General features: G+C 37.3%; 1 protein-coding gene across 7 annotated transcripts in view; it reads right to left on the bottom strand.

Moving 5' to 3' along the window:
* LOC111342668 (uncharacterized) overlaps positions 1-19,035 on the bottom strand; it is a 48,895-nt gene that overhangs the window by 12,975 nt on the left and 16,885 nt on the right. For 4 of the 7 annotated variants that reach the window (XM_088747309.1, XM_088747307.1, XM_088747311.1 and 1 more), the window contains exons 2-4: positions 17,258-17,321; positions 15,436-15,540; positions 3,986-4,053 (exon numbers count right to left, since the gene is read on the bottom strand). The gene's annotated coding sequence lies outside the window, so the exon portion shown is untranslated. Of the gene's footprint in view, positions 1-652; positions 910-2,264; positions 2,281-3,985; positions 4,054-15,435; positions 15,541-17,257; positions 17,322-18,939; positions 18,980-19,035 lie in introns of those variants that run through there. The other 3 variants (XM_088747308.1, XM_022949762.2, XM_022949760.2) reach the window with 3 other exon arrangements.

Here is a 19,035-nt window from a genome sequence, read left to right as displayed (position 1 = left end):
ACTACTCGTTTCAAACCCATACGCAATAATTAAAACTCAGGACAGTACAAGAAAACAAAACCAGTTCAGGACGTTGCATAACATGTAATTATCGGGTCTGGACTTGAAAACCCAGTTGCGAGTAAGTAAAAATATGTCGTATTCTCCACCTAGAAGTTTATCAACAAGATAAAAAAAAAAGCTACATTGTCTTGTATCTGCATGGGAAACAAATCGAAAGTGAAGATACAGAATATGCTTTGCGAATGAGAATTTTAAATAAAGACATTTAATTTAGTTCATCTGGAACGCTTCCCTAGATCCTTCGCTCTAACCCCCCCAAACAAATGAGTCGAAGCTATGTTAAAACGAGCAGAAAAACGCTTTCCTAGTAAGGAACCGGAAAGAGAGCAAAGGGAAACTTTTTTAGTCAACAAACGGGAAAATATCTGCCAGTTTCGTCGAAACTGGAACTCGGAACTTCTGACAAATGACGGGAAAAACCCCAAGAACAGGCATCCATCACAATCTACAAACGGAAATTCTTTGACGATTATTTCAAGGGTCAAATATAAGTTTCTTAGATTCCAGCACGCAATAACATACTTGCTACCAAAAATATAAGAAAACTTATTGATTTGATAGGAATTTTTGCTTCCTTAATACAACAGACCTGTAACAACGCATCTCTCAGCAAATAGTGAAGGCGGTAGGGCTCCGATGATAAGCTCTCGTCGTCCGTCAAGCTTTGTAACTAACTCGAATTTTCCAAAAATTGTAGTCGATGTGTAGCCCAGATTTAACAAATTTTTCATTTAGCTCAGTTTTTAGGTCAAAATACGACCAAAATAAGGGCTTTACGTCTCCGTAAAGCTTTAAAACCCTGCGGAAAGAAACGACGCCGATTTACAAACTCTTCAAAATGGCGGACTGATGTACAAAGGAAGGCTCAACGCGCTGACAGGGGATTCCCCCAAATTGCCAGGCAGCCTATGATTGGCCATACTTTTAGTAACCTATTTTTGATTGGTGTATCCCAAGAAAAATGAGGTCAGGACAGAATGACCTCAGGAAACGCTTAAAAAGCTGAGGTCTTGCGCTTATCTAAGATCCTAATAACCTCTCGAGCAACGAGGCACTGACAGTGGCCATCGTCGGAGTTTCGAACTAAAAATCTGAAACGCGAGATTTATACATCCACAAGAGCTCATACCAGAATATACCAGCGATACAAACGAGAGTTCAGTTTTAAAAGTTAAAATTTGAAAAAATGAACCGCTGGGGGAGCCATATTATCTTACAAAGTAAGGCAAATGAATTAAGATTTAAGTTCGTATTCATGGCGTGACCATTATGTGATCACCTCGGATTTTGCCTCTTTCTTGCAGTAGTATTGCACTTGATGTTCCAACAGCCTTTGAAATCACTGAAGATTTATTCTGAATAGCTAATTTAACTGGCGGTTTTTTGTGTGTCTTGTAGCGTTGAACTGCAGCGCCGCGACTGGCTTACAACTCAACATCTAATATTTATTACAATTTAATGGCAAACAGATTTACATAAATAATGAGAGCCATAAGAATGGCCTACAAAAGAGTCGAGGGACCCCATACAAGGCAGGCCACAACTCTGCTGTACAACTTGTTATGACAGCTCTGCAACCTTCTATCGAATGCACGAAAAAACCCCTAGTGACACAGGCTGTAATTTAAATTTAGAGAAAGATTAATGGGAATTATAATATTCAAAACAAGTTACGCGTCATCTCGCGAAATGGGTTAATTAATTCCATGTTGCCGACATCATTTATAGCATGCGGTGGAGTGCTAGACGACTAAATTAATCGTAAGCGCGGGAAACTTTCGGCATTGCAAAAGTCTCACTGAATATTCACTTTCGAGATAAACGACCACTAAACAGGAAAAAAAATGAGATAACGGTTAAATTGTAAGGGGCATGCAACGGAATAATTTGACCACTATTTTCAGAAGTATCGAAACAAAGCAACTCATTTCACGATCATCAAACGAGAGCAGTTGCTGCTGCTCGTGAGAATTATCTCTGGAAGACCTCTTAATTTACAAGAATAGCATACTGTTGGTCAATTAGCATTTAACATTCTTCAGGTAGATCATGAATGAGCAGCAGGGTCGAAAACCTCGTGGAATCGATTCCAATAAGCAAGGATCATCTGCATGTGGCTCACAGATAGAATTGCATTTGACTTGATGATTAGTGGCGTAACGTCTTCATGGGAGCAGAGCCTGACGACCAAAATAACTAACCTGGCTTCCCTTGTTCAGTTCCTTAGGAATTAGTTAGCTGCAGCAGGTGATTGAGAACAAAAGGTGTCGAAAAGCATTTGCGAATACAGCGCTAAATTACTGTTTCGCAACAGGTGTGAGAGGTTTCTTTGAAAACCACTAGACAGTAAATCCAGTCCATACTGAGCCCATTCTTATCTCGGTCAGCAGCTACCATGTTCAACGATCAACTTATCTTACACTGATTTATCACTTTTTAGACTGCGTGTTAAGAACTCTCAGTCCCCCCTGGCCCCCCCCTCCCGTCTTCCTTCCCCTGTTTTCTCTTTCCATGTGCTGCCCACATCATCACTTCCAGAACATTTAGCTAACTGAAGGAGAATGCATTACCAAGACGCGAAACGCGACTGATCTTACTGCGGAAAAAGTAACGAGAGAGCGTGTATCCTGAAATGAGCGATAATCGAACGACTTATTCACGTCATTTATATCCTTGAACCGATGTGTTTTCCAACGTTTGATTAAGTGACTTTGTCATTTAACTCATTGGTACTCGGCAATGAATTGGAACAGTAGTTACGCTGATTCAAACTGCTTCAACGCGTACTTAGAAGCTGATGGCTCGATTTTTTCGGTAAGGCCTTCTCAGAAATTAAGTCAGACTAAGTTATTAAATTTTGGTTTCGCTTTTGTCTTTGTTTTTGTGTATCTTATAGTTTGGTGTGTCATCTGTTTGCTTTGCTGTTTCTGTGGTTTACATGAATTGAATCGTACTCACAGAGTCCCTTTGCAGCTCAGATCGATGTTTCTCGTCATTTGCAGCGCGACCCTGTGCTATTACGCTCAACAATATCAGGGTTAATCATGAGTTTCATCTGAAAAATTTATCTCGATTATCATATGATTCCACAAAAACTATACCGTTAATCGTTTTCCCGTGCCGTCCATATGAGGACGGAAAATGCGCTGCAAATCACGTGCGATCTTCATTTTTAATGGCCGAAACACAAAACCGTATTTGATTCATTGTTTTCGAGTAGAGCTTATACACGGAAATGGTCATCTGGAGAATTAGAAACTTCCTAGAAAATGCGGAAGTAGTATACAATTCAATCTTAACTTCTCTTTGCACTGCTTGGTTAACGTTACTCTGTGTGTTATTACTGCTTTCAGATGAGAAACAAAACGATCAATTAAGTCCATCTTGAACTCTCAATCTAGCAATATGTTCTCCTGCTCTCGTCAACTTTTAAGATAGGACTGATTTGAATTAATCCATGTATTCAATCGTATGTGTTATAAGGGTTACTTATAGTTTCACGCTGTTTGAATCTTATACATCATTAGTGTATACCACATAAGTAAATAACGCTTTTCGCGTGTTCATTGGTTAACTTGGAAGTGACTAGCAAGAGCTATTCACCTCCACTTTGAATAATGATTGTTAACTATTGAAGGCGAAAAAAATTTCTGCAAGGTGTTATCTATGTATTTTCCCCTGAAAACAACATTATTGTTTGAGCTTCAGCAACTGACATTGTAAAAACTCATCGAGGAAAGAGATTACGATATTTTAACTTCTGTGAATTACACGAGTTTGCTGACGCACCACATTGTGACAACTTCAAGGAAATAACAAAACAATACATATATTGGGCACAAGGAAGTAATTAACTGGAAAACAGTCTGAGTATTGAGTGCTTTAATAGTTGATACATTATAACTGAAACGATTGTACTCACAATTCAGAGAAGTTTCTGCCAGACTCCACCGTAGACGAGAGAAAACTTCAGTGAGAAACAATGTGTCTCTGCAAATAATCCGCGGAAAATTAAGAATAGATGAGATCGTGTATTAAGTGTTTTGCAGCGGTGATCTGCTAACCTAGCATGCGCTACTTTCGTAAGACTAAGAGCCAACCAGTCAAAATGTGAGTGACTTGATTAAGGACTATATAAAGTATAGTTAACGATCCTTATTGACCAATGAGGTATTTTGACGTGGAAGAGATTAAAATGTGCTGATAAGGTAATATCACCGGTTGATTTCAAACTCCGGTATGACTGCACTAAAATTACTGACCGAAGCTAATTACATGTAACTATGATGATACGCTCAAATAGTTTATTATACTGTTTCTTTATCCTACTATTAAAGTTTTTATGTTTTTACACATCGCGCGAGCAGTCATTATTCGCCTCCTCTCATTGGCGGTCTGTATTAATACTGACGAGCTAACTGAATCCAAAAATGTGGTGTGTTACTTAAAAAAGTGCGAGGGAAAGTTGTTTATTTCAAGATCACATTAAAAGCAAATGAATTCTTATTTTGTTCAGATTTCTCTCTATGACCCCCCGTGTTACTAATCGTTAAAACCTTCTGAAAGCTCATTTGAAAATTACCTAAAGAGTTAAGTTCTTATGTAACAAGAAATTATGAGATTAATCCATCTGTGACATTGCAACAATACAGCAATATCAATGGTATGGCCTATACGAGATCCACTCTTTATACTCGTTTTTGCACCAGATAACTAAACTGACCAAGATTCGACCAATCAGATATTTATTTACTTTCCATGAATACATCGACCGACACTATCCAGCACCAATAACACACTTCACAGTTTGCAACTCGGAATTCTAGGAATAAATTCTTTTGATGTTTTATAGAAATAAGATGCAAATTGAGAAAAACGAGCGGTGATAAGCCAACCGAGATAAATGGATAATTCATAAAACTTTCTATTTAAGGCCACAGAGGCGGATATTGATATTTGCAATATTTGCAGTAGCCTACAACCGTCAATGCCAGGCTGAGGATCGAAATTTCAAAGTGATTGATATCATATATGACTGCACACTGCTCTAGGGTCGCATTTCCTTCATCTAAATGTGATCTTGCTTTCACTATGGGGTTATAGGAGCGGGAAGGAAGGGCCAGTTACAAAAGATTGTCAGTAATAGAGTGACAACTGCTCTATATCGAGGTTCACTCTCCCTTCTAAAGATGCTTGCTGTTAGATGGTTTTGTATGGAGGAACTCGACTGAGCTTTAAAACTGGGAATAAGCTCGTTAATGTGCATACAGTTTGTGTTTGCATCGCTTGATAGGTAACACTAGTCAAAGCTAGATCGTCGAGGACAACTTAAGAAATTGAAGACTACAAAGGAACTTTACAAGTCGCAATGAATAATAAACGGTGCGACTGATACGATGGAAAAACAAGAAATCTTGGTAATCTGTAACAATCAGTGTAAGCCGCAGAACCAAATATTGAACTTATTATAATGGACGGAAGTAAAAGCATTTTTACTTGTTACTGTAACTCACCCTTCAGCTAACCGAGCTGAAATTGAAAATAACTCGTAAAACAGCTTCCTCTTAAATGCAAAAAGCTATGTGAAACGAGTGCAATTTTTGCAACATGAGCCAATATTCATTAAGTAAGATGAAATTGAATAGTCTAAGTTGTGGAGCGCTTTGAAGCTAGTACGGCAACGTAAGGGCCGTTTTAAACAAAGGTTAATATAACTAGCGTAAATCCAGCCTATTGATTTGCTTTACACGATTCGCCGCTTGCAGTTAGTTATAGTTACCTATATTCAAATAATTCAAGCGGCCAGATTTACGCAAAACTGTTGAAATAATCAGTGGAGGTGAACAAGTTGGAATGATGCGAACGAATTGTTTTATCAATCAATGACTGTGAATAAATAACTGCGAAGATCGCTTTCATATGCGAATTGGTTTTTGTCTGTTTCAACTATTCGCCCTAAATGTCTCGCAAACTCAGCAGGCGGTGCTCCTTCAGTGGTTTGATAATGGCTGACTCAAACGAATTATGGTTTTTACCCTGCCGATGATTAATGCCGAGTCAGCTAAACTACATATTCATCCGGAAGGAAAATTAATCAGCCATCATTGTTATTCGATATCTAAAATCTAAGTGCACATCACAATCAGAAGAAAAGTGTCTGACATACTGCATAAAGATCTCCGTTTTAACAACTGTTCAACTCAGTTGGAAATCCTTCCAGAACACCACGAAGAGATATTACAGGTATAAATCATGGCAACATCATGTTTAGCTGTACGTGACAATTTATGCATGTAACACATTTCTGGCCCAATGAATACGTTTTCGATTACATAGTCCAGATTGATGAAAGTAACTGTGGGTTTCTAGACATGTGACGCAGTTTCTAACTTTGGGAGCCGGAACGGTGCCGGCCTGGTAATCTACAGAGGGAGCTGCCCTTCAGAGAAAGCAACCATGAAACGATTGAATATTAAAAGTAATATGCAATTTTTGATTACTTCCGCTTTTATATCATTGACTGAATTTTTTAACTCAATCAACTTTGTCATGACTCTTCGTTCATACCTTTTATGGTCACTGGTCACGCAGTTACAAACGGATACCTTAAATGGAAATTCCATTTGAAGAAGGGAACCCCCAGCCTGATTTTAACAAAACAAGTGACCTTGAGCAAATAATTCCAGATATGCCAGAATAAGCACATCAATTAAGACATAAGTTTTATGAATTGGATCAATGTGTTGACTGCAAAACTGAAAGTTTGAGATCTATCTAGGCTAAGATTTTAACGTAACATTCCTAGAGCCCATTATTTTACTAGGTTGTAACCAACAATACAAGAGCATCAACGATTATCTCTCCGAATTCCTTTTTTTTTTTTGGTTTGTTTAAATTTTTTCCAAATACAAAATGGTATTTGCACACGAAGTATACACACAAACTTTTCGTTACAGCCACACAGGACGTTACAAAGCTAAAAAAATTAGCGACAGCTTCACTCAAGATGGCATTTTCTTTGATGGCTAGCCAACATAAAAGAGCCAGCAAGTGGCTAGTGACATCTTAGATGTTTTTAGATGTTACGACAATTTCGGTCTGTTTACTAGCCAAACTGGCTTGTGGAAATTGAAAACCACAAGCCAAAACTGAATTTTTACTAGTCTGTGGCTAGTGGGCTACTGTTAGTGTCGAGCCTTGGCCAAAATATGTTAGAATTTGATGTCTAAAACTCGACCACAAACCCTTGGGAAAGCACAAACTTTTTTTACATCTCATTCATGTTTGAATTGTGACAGCAGAGTCCATGGAAGAACTTGTGGAACGCGGCGGTGTAAATACCAGAGAGAATACATTTTAAGTGCTATCGCATTCTTTTACCGAGTTGAAAAATTTGACATAGTTAACCTCAAGGTGGTAAGGAGCTTTTTGCATGTTGACAAAGTAGGAGTTTGGCTTCATAATTTTTTCTAGTTAGGTGGTAATGAAGTGTATCGATAGCGAGATTTAACACTTACATTTAAATACTGTACCAAAAAATCCGGAAGTCGCTCACTCTTGTTGAGACTCCAAGCTCACAAAATTCGAGCGTTAGTTTTGCATGTACTCCCGTAAAGAACTTGAAGAGAAATTATAAGGTGGGCGAGAGTCAGACCTTGAATTAAAATATATCCACGCAATCGAAACCCGTTTTATCAGTTTCAGACGCTTCATCGAGACGCTTTTAGGAGGATTACAATGCTGTTCAGCAATTAGGGACATTCCCGATCGATAGTATTGAAGAGCACTGCTCTATTAAGCAGTATCGTTTAAATCTCTTTCGTCTACAAACTGCGTCAGCATGAAAGGATAGTTTTAAAAATGAGTTATTTCCTTCCAAAAATCGCAAAATGTTAGTAAACTATTTCAATTAGGCTATGAGTGATTTTGCATTGGAAACCGAAAAGTTGAAATAACGTCCAGTAACTAATCAATTGGTGCGGCTTGGTTGAGTTTTATTTGTGTTTTTCTATCAAATACCAACTTATCAACCACTGGCAAATACACGCAAAGGTTTATACACCTGCACTGCGCATGAATGACAATATCTTCGAGCTCTTTACTAATTCAGTGATCATGGAACATCGAAATTTTTGACTGAGGTAGAAACAAGAAGCAGACAAAAGTGAAAAAGACTCCTATTACTTAGGGATTTTTTTTTAATCGTTTATCTGATCCACCAGTTTGATCGATTGGTATATCTAGCTCAATCCGTCAGTAACAGTCACAACTCAAAGTTATTGTTGATCTAGATATTCGACTATTTCGCCGGGGACTGATACAAGAATAAAGATTCAAAACCGTAAATGACTTCACACAATTAAATACTCTTCCAATCAAAGAACTCGATCGAAACAAAAACTGACTGTTCTAATTCCGTTTAACTGACCTTTTTCTCACCAAGATCTCATTGAAAAATCTTATGATATCATTAATATCATATGATGTTACTTACTGATATTACTTCGGAGAATTTGGTATTGGATCAACTAATAATCTAATTGATGTCGTTTTCTTTATTCCCATCATCTGTCTGCTAGACATTGTTTGACGTGACGTTCTGAGAGGAAATTTTGTATTGGTCATTCGTGAAATTTTTAGGGTTGAGGGAAAGTGCTGATTACTTCTACCAATTGAAAAAAGTGTTGTCTAATTCTATAGCACAAAGTCACTGACAGCGCGAAATTTTTACTTCTGACCCTTATCAGCCATACCGACCGACGGTAAAGTGTAAAAAAAAAATGAGGAAGAGAGGTATCAATTTGGAATATTTTGAAATATTTGAAAGATTATAATTAGATAAAAGTACATTTACTGGCCATTGTTTTGATTCAGAGATTAGTTCTGGCTTACTCGACTTAAGGGGGGCCACCACGCTCATCCAAAAATAACCCAAACACAGCTGACTTGAGAAGGGGAATAACCCTCTCTTCGGTTTCTTATATTAATATTGAATCAGACAGCAACCGCTAATTTTCAAATAACTTTTGTGTTGCTTGTCATTTTTGATGTGCGAAAGTGCACATCTGACTTAAAAGTAGGCATGGTAAACCCAAAATAATAGAATTGGTTATAATCTTTTTTCTTGTGAGGGAAAAGGCATACATTTTCAATATCAAAAATGATGTTATTTGTTGTCAGTCATCGCTGTGTAGTTTCACTCCTTGAACTTAATCAGTTTCAGATGAGATCAAGACGGTAAAAAACCCCCAAATTCATAATGTTATTGCATCGGTTTGTCTTCGCTTTCAATTGCGTTTTTAATATCGAAACTATATAACACTACTTCTGCCCGCAAGGCCCACAAAATGACGTCTTACAACTCAGCCTTGCCACTTCTGATCCAAAAAAAAAGCAATTGTACCTCCCATGCACTTTAAATCACTCTAAAAGCAATATATTATCACTGAAGGAGACTTTGAAAGAAACTTTTCACGTATAAATCAAAAGGAATCTAGAAAAAGGTCGTTCTCGAATCACTTAGAGGGTTAAACAAGACGATATCTGAAGTGTACAGGTACATACACCTGCAATAACAAGATCGACTTCCCCAAGGTAATGAAAAACTGAAATGCGGCAATAAAAGTGTAACCTTTGTGAATAAAATTCCAAAAACAATGCAGTTGAAGTCATAAACTTTGGATGTGAAGGTAGAATGTGGTTTTCCCGTATTTAGCTTTGAAGAATTTGACTGATCCATATTTCTCTTAGTTAAGGATATTAAATATCATGCGTTTGACACACTGCAAGAAAACGATACAATTTTGAGCTGTAAACGTAGCCATTCTTATTTCGAGCGTTGGTGATCATCAGACAGTCGGTTGTTTCGGATAGGATCTAAGAGATTTGGCTAAGTATATATTTGTGAGCTGTAACTCACATTAAACGATTATTTATTTTACCCCCATCTTCTTTGGTTAATAATTTCGTTGCCATTAGATACTAAACTTGTCCTGCATATGTTTGTTGCAATACCCTTACCGTCATTTCTCAGATTAAATTGTTTTTATACCATTTCTTTTGCGGTCAGTATTGCCTGATCTTATAATTAGAATTAATTTTTCCTGAAAACCCTTTAATCATCACGGTTTAAATAGAGCTAGTGTTGTTTTGTACGACTAGTTCAGTCTCTAATGTGACCCTCTTCCATAGAGTGGCTAACTTGCATTACTTACTGTGAACTCTCCTGAAAGGGATTTTAGTTCTTTGCGATTTCTTTCGAGCTTTTCGTTTGGTAGTTGATGAATAAACAGTAACCAAAGGAATATTGTAATGTCAATAACCCGTTCAAATGTCGTAAGGTGAGAAAATTGAAACTAAAGTTTCATAATTATGCCTGCGTGACATTGGTTCGTGCGGAACTTTTTGCATGCGAAATGGTTACAGTTGTAACCACAGTACTCAACCTAGGAACTCCTTTCAACAAACCCCAAGCATTTGAAAAGAGGAATCCTACCTTTATCTTTCGAATAAGGAACAAGAAAATCAACACCCAACTCAACGGCTTCGTTTGCAAAGGACGTCTCTCACTGGGGAACGCGCGCACAATTCGCAATGACCGTTATTTTGAGCGTCGTTTCAATCTACTTTTAGAGGGGATTCCCCGTGTTCCACTCGAATGTCTCAATGAAAAAAACATTTCTCATGTAACAGCTGAACCGATCTAACGTTAGTAAGTTGCATACCACTGAAATATATGATACGAAATCTATGGGTCAGTAATCCATTGGCATTTTACCCAGTAAAATCATTCAGTATCAAACGTTATACAAAAAAATGATTTGAAATGTCACAGTGTAAATAGGAAAACTAGACAAGCGTGATACTTGAAATCAAAACTGACGTCATTAGATAGCCATTATTGATCGAGTACAAGGCCAAAAACCGTTGGGAAGTGGCCGAGTTCTTTTAGGACCTTTTACATCGACCAGTACGAAATGGAAGCTCCCAGAATAGAGGAAAAACGAACAAATGGAGCAAACTTTTAAAAATATTAGTAACAATAGAGATAATCACAATAATTATGATAGTTTGTCTATAGATGTTTATCGGAAGCATTAACTATGTTGTTGTTCATTTGTGATATTCTTTCAAAAGTGTTTATGTTGTTGACAACAATAGAAGAAGCATAATTATACCAGAACTGGATGGTAAAAACAAAGAAAACAGAACCGACACTCGTGAGTTAAGTTATGCTACAAACACAGTTGGCTTTCTTTTCCGGCTCTCGATGTAAACAAGTCATTCTTCATTCTTGATAAAGCGAAATATTTTTGCAATATAATAAATCCTTTATTAACCAGGCTTGTTCAGTCAAGATGGCTGGATATTAGCCTCGTTCTTTTTTTGCATTTTTATGGACCTCGACTTTGTCTCGGTCCATAAAAATACAAAAAGAGAACTCGGCCAATATCAAGCCATCTTGACCTCACGCTTGGTTAATAACGCATTTATCTAATTTTGATGACATATGTGGTCCCTATTGATGATAATTGTAGGAAAAATTATAGTAACAATAAACACAAGTGCATACGTCATTATGTTTGGGAACATTATCTGGTCAATGTACAGAGGGTCTCAATGGGATTAACAGTTAGGGGCCAAAACCAATCTTGAAGGCCGTAAGTATTGAAAAGAATTAACCCTCAAAAATTTCAGGTGGCTGCAATGGAAAGGTAATAACCTATAGCAGTAAATTGGCAAATATTTTAATCGTTAGCCATAAACAACATCATCACATTGAGACTCTCGTATAGATATGGTATTGATCAAGTTAAAGTTGGTGGCCGGAAACAGTTGGAAATTCCCTTTTTTGATGTTCCTGTTATTTAGTTATCTTGGCGAGGGAATATATCTTTTTCTCTTTTTCACCCATGCCGATCAAAGGTCACAACGCAGATCAGTAGCTCCATCTGAACAACTAGTGCGTCAATTGGAGTATTTATAGTTTATATATACTAAAATTTATCTTAAAAACACTTATGATCCAAACATGATAGTAAAAGAGCTAAAACAAAACAAGACCAAAACAAAAAAACCGAAATAGAAAAACACAGTGTTGTTCCTTGTGCAATTAACTCACCATAGAAATTGTTGTGTTAGCACTAATATTTTGAGCATTAACACGATCGAGAACAATCTTAATTCTTTGATAAATTATTAGGCTCTTTCATTTGTCTGATTGTCAAAAAAAGTTCCTTGCAACGACTTTTTAGTCGACGGCAATTCTTGATATCTACGTGCACTTCTCTTCCGTTGAAAAGCCCATCTAAATTAGCTTAGTTTACAGACCTCTATTCACTGAACAATGGCGGCGCCTTTTCCGTTCCATCTCCGGGGAGTTTTAAAAGGCGTCGGACATTGTGGTTAATTCCGCTCAGAGACAGGGCGGGTATAATAAGTCCAGAATTCAAATGCATATCACGAAAGTTTACAAAAATTTTATTCTTGGGTTCTTGATAGGTAAAATGAAATCTGAATTTTGCTGATCAGCATTTTCATCAAATTGCATCATAACCAAGATTTCTCTCAATAGTTATTGCACACGTTTGGTAAAGACACGCTCAACTGTAGCACGTTTTCTAATAGTGCTTATTCAGCGACTCACGTAATGCTATCGTCAGTAACTTTCAAATCATATATTCAAGTCTCTTCGAGGAAAAATCAAAATTACCCTTCACCATCGATCAATAGTTCAACATTTTAAAATTCAACTCGAAGAGCTGTACATGACAGGCTAATTTATCCCATAGAAACGTGTTTTAAAAGAAAACGATGAATGATAGAAGGGTCAAAGATGTCTTACCTGAAACAACGCACCTATCACAATTTTTACCGTTTTAACTTTTTTTTGGCGAAAAATTTAAAAAGGGACCCGAACTCCAGCGGAAAAGAAGGAAGGAGATCGAACAGAGAGAAACACAACAAGCAGTCCAACAACAGCCGTGCTGAATTGACGTGCTCGACGTGCTCGAAACGGACTGAGGGAACCGGACCAGCTGTAACACGTGGTAAAAGCGTGAAAGCGTCACGTTTTCTTTGATAACCACCGGCATAATGGCGCCAACTATTGAATTTCCATTCTATTCAATATTCTGCTTTCTTTCCCAGGCGAACAAGCCATAGCCGTAAACTCTAGAAAGAACCACTGACTCCTACATAATATCCCGCTTGTGTCTAAGACAAATAATTTGAAGCTTGCTTTGATGAAGGAAACGTACCATGTCAGCACAAAGCCATGGTCGGCGAAGACGATCGTCTCAAATGATTTAGGATTTCTTCGAATCCCTTCTTTTTGCACATGTAATTTAAAATTCTCAATGCAACATAAGCAAAAACACTACTCACACTTTGTAAAAAGTTTATCTCAACTAAGAAATCAAGACAGACAGAACTGGTTGAAAGGGAGATCAATTGTGCTAGCTGTCTTATTTACTTACTCTTTCGCGGAAAGTCGCTGAATAAAGAGAGCCAGCAACGTCCACCGTGCGCTTCGTCAATCTCTCTCTCTCCCGACAGCAATGGAAAATCAAAACGAGCGAATAATCGGCAAAATGCCTTGCTCTACACTTTCATTTTTGCCGCAATTTCGGCTATCACAGTTTCAGCCGGTAATACGAACGAAAAATTTCCCAAAAGACTTATTAATGAGATTGGGGGGAATTCCCTGAGTTGATTTACCAGTGATAGATCACACCTACATGCAGATGTATCGGAAAGTTGGGTCTTGAATCTTTTATTTCCCATATCACCCCGGCATTACCTTCAGGAAACTGCAGCAAAAGGAACTGCGTTCTATTGGATAAAAATGGCCATCAACGTACAGCTGTAATTTTCACTACATCGCCAACATCAAAAATTAAATAAAAAAATATTTCGTGCGAGCATTCAGCTGGTGGAAAACGGTAGGTCCACTGATCAACTTTCAGTTGTCATACTTTTGCTTCGTTTTCATTGAAAAGCCGTAATATTCTCAGTCTCGAGCAAAGAGGAATTATAAATCGAGCGCGGGAAGAAAAGGGAAGTGGAAGTTGGATCAAGTTATGCGTGGGAAACGTCATGGGGTTATACAAACGAAGTGCGCTTTGAATTATAATCGGAAATACAGCCTACATGTCTGCCATATTGGCGAACGCCAACGTAGCCAAATTATTATGTATTTAATAAGTAAAGTTATTTTCTACGTCTAGCTACAGAAAATAATTTGGGTCTCATTTTGGTAACCAATGAAACAAACTGTACTCCATAAATTTGAAAAACCGAAAGCCTTAAGGCTGTAACCATCTAAATGTTTCACATGATTCATCATCATTTTTTTGATTTTTGAAAACCTCGAAAACACAGTTGTCTAATTAGAGACAAAACAGACACTAAGCGTGCGCATGAGCGATAAGAGCACATAGGAGGTTCGCTAGGGTTCAGACTCCTCGCAGTCAGTGGAATATTGTAAGGTATGCCGCTCGTGCTCTAGCTTGTGCAGCTTTAACAAGAGCCTGCTCACTGGCCAGAAGTTGAACAAATGGAAAACGCGATGCTTTAACATCTGTCAAGGCTTCTGTTTTGAGTTTGAAGATTTCAAAAGATTAAAAGCACACAGTAAATAGCTATTAAATTGGACGTGTGTCATAGTCTTTTACCACGTTTCTCTTGTCAGCTATAGTAGTTATTATCCAGCCTCACTCTTCGTCAAGCATAAGAATCCTACGAATGTTTTCATCGAACTATTACTTAGCGGAGAAATAATGGTGACTCAGTTTACAATGAATCGTGAAAGAATTTGCGGTTGCAATCGACATTTTTTTAATAACATAACATATTCTATCGTTATCGTAGACGGAAAAAAAATTGTTTGTTTGGCTCGTCATGTACTATTTTAATCGAACCACCATGGTAACTTCATACGAAAGCCATAGATATACCATTTTAATCGAACCACCATGGAAACTTCATATGAATGCCATAAATATAACTCAAACGTTACTTGGTAATGAAAATGGCGAGTGCGAATACCAAACAAAGTAAGATTGTATAATTTAACGGTTATGCAGCAATTTTGCCGAGTCAGCAAACTTCTACGACGGTGCAACGTTTTTGCTATGTTCTGTTAGATTGATAAAATTTTCATTTTATAGTTATAGTTCACTTGCACAGCGATGGTAATCTTTCCATTCCTGTACTGCAATTTGGCGATAATTACATCTGCATTTATTTTCTTCTCAAGAGAAATTTCGCAAGGCGGCGTGCAGTGGTATGCATGAGCTCATTGAACTAACGATAAAGTTAAGAATAACGGAAAAAAGATAAAGCTATGATATCATGAAAGAGGTAACTTACCCGTGCGCCTTCAAGAAACGAGGTTTGAGTGCAGTCGTAGCGGTTTAAAAAGTAACTTTTGCTTGTCTGTCAGCTGTTGCTCAGCTGTACGACCTTCACACTGAACTGATGGTGAAAAACAATTGAATATGTAACAGTGTACATGCCACAATTAAATTACAAGTAATGGCAAAGGTATTTTCCCTTTTGGTGTGAAAAAATGGTAAAAAAAAAAACAACAGGTAAAGCACGAAAAATGAAACAAAACAAGAAAGAAAAGGTAAGTGAAAGAAAAAAAAAACCGGGAACTGGGGAAAGATGGGAATTTAGCAGAGTAAGCGGAAGACTTCTTAATTTTGAACCAAAATGTTAGCAGTTTATCTTATCAAAATAGCTGAAAACATGTAATTCGTTTTATTTTTCCGCACTGCCAAGGAGGAAAACTTTAGACGGCAAGCGAACTTATCTTTGATAATTGAAGATGGTAGGGATGCTGTCTCAGTGGGATCAACAGCTTCAGGAATGAAATTTGACGACAGTCATCAGATGGAAAAGTCAAATTCGGGTTGGGTTGAAAGAGTCTACGAAATTCGTGAAAGCGTATTTCTGTTTCTATTTTTTTTAACCCTCCTGGGTTCGATCAGCTGACAGAAATCGTCATAAAAGTGACCAATCAAAAAAAAAAGGGTTAAAGATTGGTAACAATATTCACAACGGAGTTTGATAGACTTCGCAACCGAAACCTAACCCATAGTTACTTGAAATAGATTTCAAATGCCACCAGGGACGATCAGTCCCAAACACAAATTTAGCTCATGCTTCAAATTCCCTCACTTTTACTTTTGGGTCACTATTCAGACTTAAATATAACAACATAACAAGAAATTAATAATCTCTAGGAGATAAAAGGACCACCTGCTAATACACAAACTTTAACAGCTGGATTGCACCGCGTTGTAGTTTACGAAGTTGCCAAAGTCGCATGATTTCTCATTACTTTACAGGGGGGGGGGGGTGGGACAATGGCATTTTAGGCGTATTTTGAACTTTTCGATTTTTCAGAGAAAGAAAAGCGTGATAGAACTTTTTGATCAAATTTTCGAAAAAGGTTCATTAAAAGGGTTCTTTAGAAAAAATAAAATGAATTACGAAATTTTGCAACTGTAGGCGGATTCTCGATATTTACGGTCAGTGGCTCTTGACAGTTAGGGAAATTAACATGGATTTGGTCCAAGGCTGACTGAAACACTTCCAAACAATGTCATACAATTAAAAATACTTGCTAATATGTAAATCGCCTCAATATTAGTTAATAAAGGCTGACAGTCTCGAAAGAAACTGTTTGGGGCTGCGTCGGTGGGAGTAACGAAATAATTTGGATGTATCAACAAAGTTGAAATGGTAAATTGGCCACCGTAACGATTACAAAAACTAATTCGTCGGAGAGAATGGCTAATTCTCTCCGACGAAGGGCTAACGCTCGAAACGTCAGCTTTTGTAATCGTTACGGTGGCCAATTTACCATTTCAACTTTGTTGATATATCCAAATTATTTCAATATTAATTAGATCTAAATCTCAATAAATTTTATCTTCTGTTTGAACACACATTCATTATCACTTCGTAATGCATAAGATAAGCATCAGCTTTGGTCCCTTCTGTAAGCCTCTTGATGTATCCTTTACATACAACTTGAATATGGCAGGATGCGATAAAAAAACAGGAAAATACGGAACCCAGCCCATGAGATTAAGGTGTCTTTTCGAAAGAAACTGAATCAATGGAGGGCGTTGAGGGAGGTCCGGAATTATCGTGAAAGGAATGTAAATGTGTGTGCACTTACGTTTGAAGAATTTCGTTAACAGTAGGACGTTCGGAATATTGGTCGAGCTTATCGTCAGATAACCCTAAAAATAAAATACAACAAAAATAAAAGCAGTTAAAAAAGCTCGTAGCATAATGTCTACATTTCTATTTGCTGCGAGAACTTTTGTTCTTCATAAGATAACTTTATGTGTTGCTATTACTTTTGAATGCCAAGAATGTGGAAAAAATGCAAACAGCAATTTGCTTGTGGAAAAGTTAGACAAACGAAAACATTTGGGGAATACCCTTTGGGCTTTATCTGAACATTCTTAATCTATACTAATTACGACTTGTGAGTAAAATTAGGTGAATTGATTTAATTGCTCGCATTCTTGTCTAATTATTTGTAGGTTTAACTTTTATCAGAGTCTTCAACGGCCTTTTCAGCATCCTACGACAATTCATGCTAAGTTGCAACATACAGTTTTGATTGCGCTCGGGGGAGGCAAACCATGAGGCTCCTACATGTATCTCTTGAAGCAAAGAAGAAAAATAACAGGTAAATTCCACACACGAGACTCACTGAACCTTATTACGCACATCACTTATTTACATTTTATTGTGCGAAAATATACGTGGAGTAGTCATAATCAATATGAAAGTTCGTAAATAAAGGTATCCTCAAGTTAAAGCATTGTCGACTAAAGTACATCTGAGACACTGGTTCTTGCTCTCATGATGCTTGAAAACAGAACTCTGAATGAACATTATTTTTTATGAGATGATCTAAATACTCAAACTATAATTAAAGTAGTCAAAGTTGCTTTTAAACAACTGTTTTTAAGGAAAAGATACATATTTTCTTGTCTTTTTACAAGTTTAAAGTTTTTTTTTCTGTTTTGCTTTCCTTACCGCCAGAGAAAATTTCTTGGACCTTACTTATATTTCCTATTTCGTTGGAATGTCATGATCTTGTTTTTAAGCTCTCAGGTTGTACATAACACCGAATATTCTAGACGCGAGGTGTGCCGAATGACTTAAATTTCTTTGAACGAAATTATTCCAGGCAAGTATGAAAGGAAAATGCTTCAAACTACAGCAACACCAAGCTTGTGATCCACTAACTTATTAATAGAATAAAATGTGCATTTAGAGTTACGAATGAATTTAACAGAAAGAGAGCCACCTCTCTTAACGCTGAATATGTTCATAACGTTGGCACGCAAACATATAGAACAACATCAGTGTAAGCCATTCTTCTTTAAGTGTAAGAAGGGACCCTACATTGACATTGTCTTTCTCTTTAAGCTTTAAGACCTAGAATGAAATGTTTTACATCACCCTGGCGATCAAACAAACATAATATTTTAAAAAGCATTTTAGTCATTCCGTGCAACTGTTCGAGTGGAAGAATCAAAACAAATTTTAGCATAGGGAAACGAATGCTTTAAACCTAAAAATGTCAGGTAAGTTCTCATTCAGTGTTAATTCAAAAAACGAGATAAATAAGTCTCGTCGATTGCTGTGGTGGAATACGATTGCCTTCTTGAATTTGGCGCCATATGTCATTTCTGCCGTGAAAGCAAACAAATGAAAGATTGGATTGAAAAATGGCCACGAAAGTCTTGTCTTTGAGTTATTTTTTGTTGCTTTTGTGTTACAAACAGCAAAAACCAGTAAGGTTCAACTTCCGAAGAATTGAACAACGTTCCCACTTACCCAACAACTTCGGTTGACCTCAAGCGCGCGTAAAATGAATTTTGACCGAAGGTAAACACGAAATAAAGTAGTTAGCTAGGGGATTCCCCAGTAACT

This window comes from Stylophora pistillata, chromosome 2 (assembly GCF_964205215.1).
Source record: "Stylophora pistillata chromosome 2, jaStyPist1.2, whole genome shotgun sequence".
NCBI classification, from domain to species: domain Eukaryota; kingdom Metazoa; phylum Cnidaria; class Anthozoa; order Scleractinia; family Pocilloporidae; genus Stylophora; species Stylophora pistillata.
Note: the sequence above shows the minus strand (reverse complement) of the source record. Positions and strands in the feature narration are given on the sequence as shown.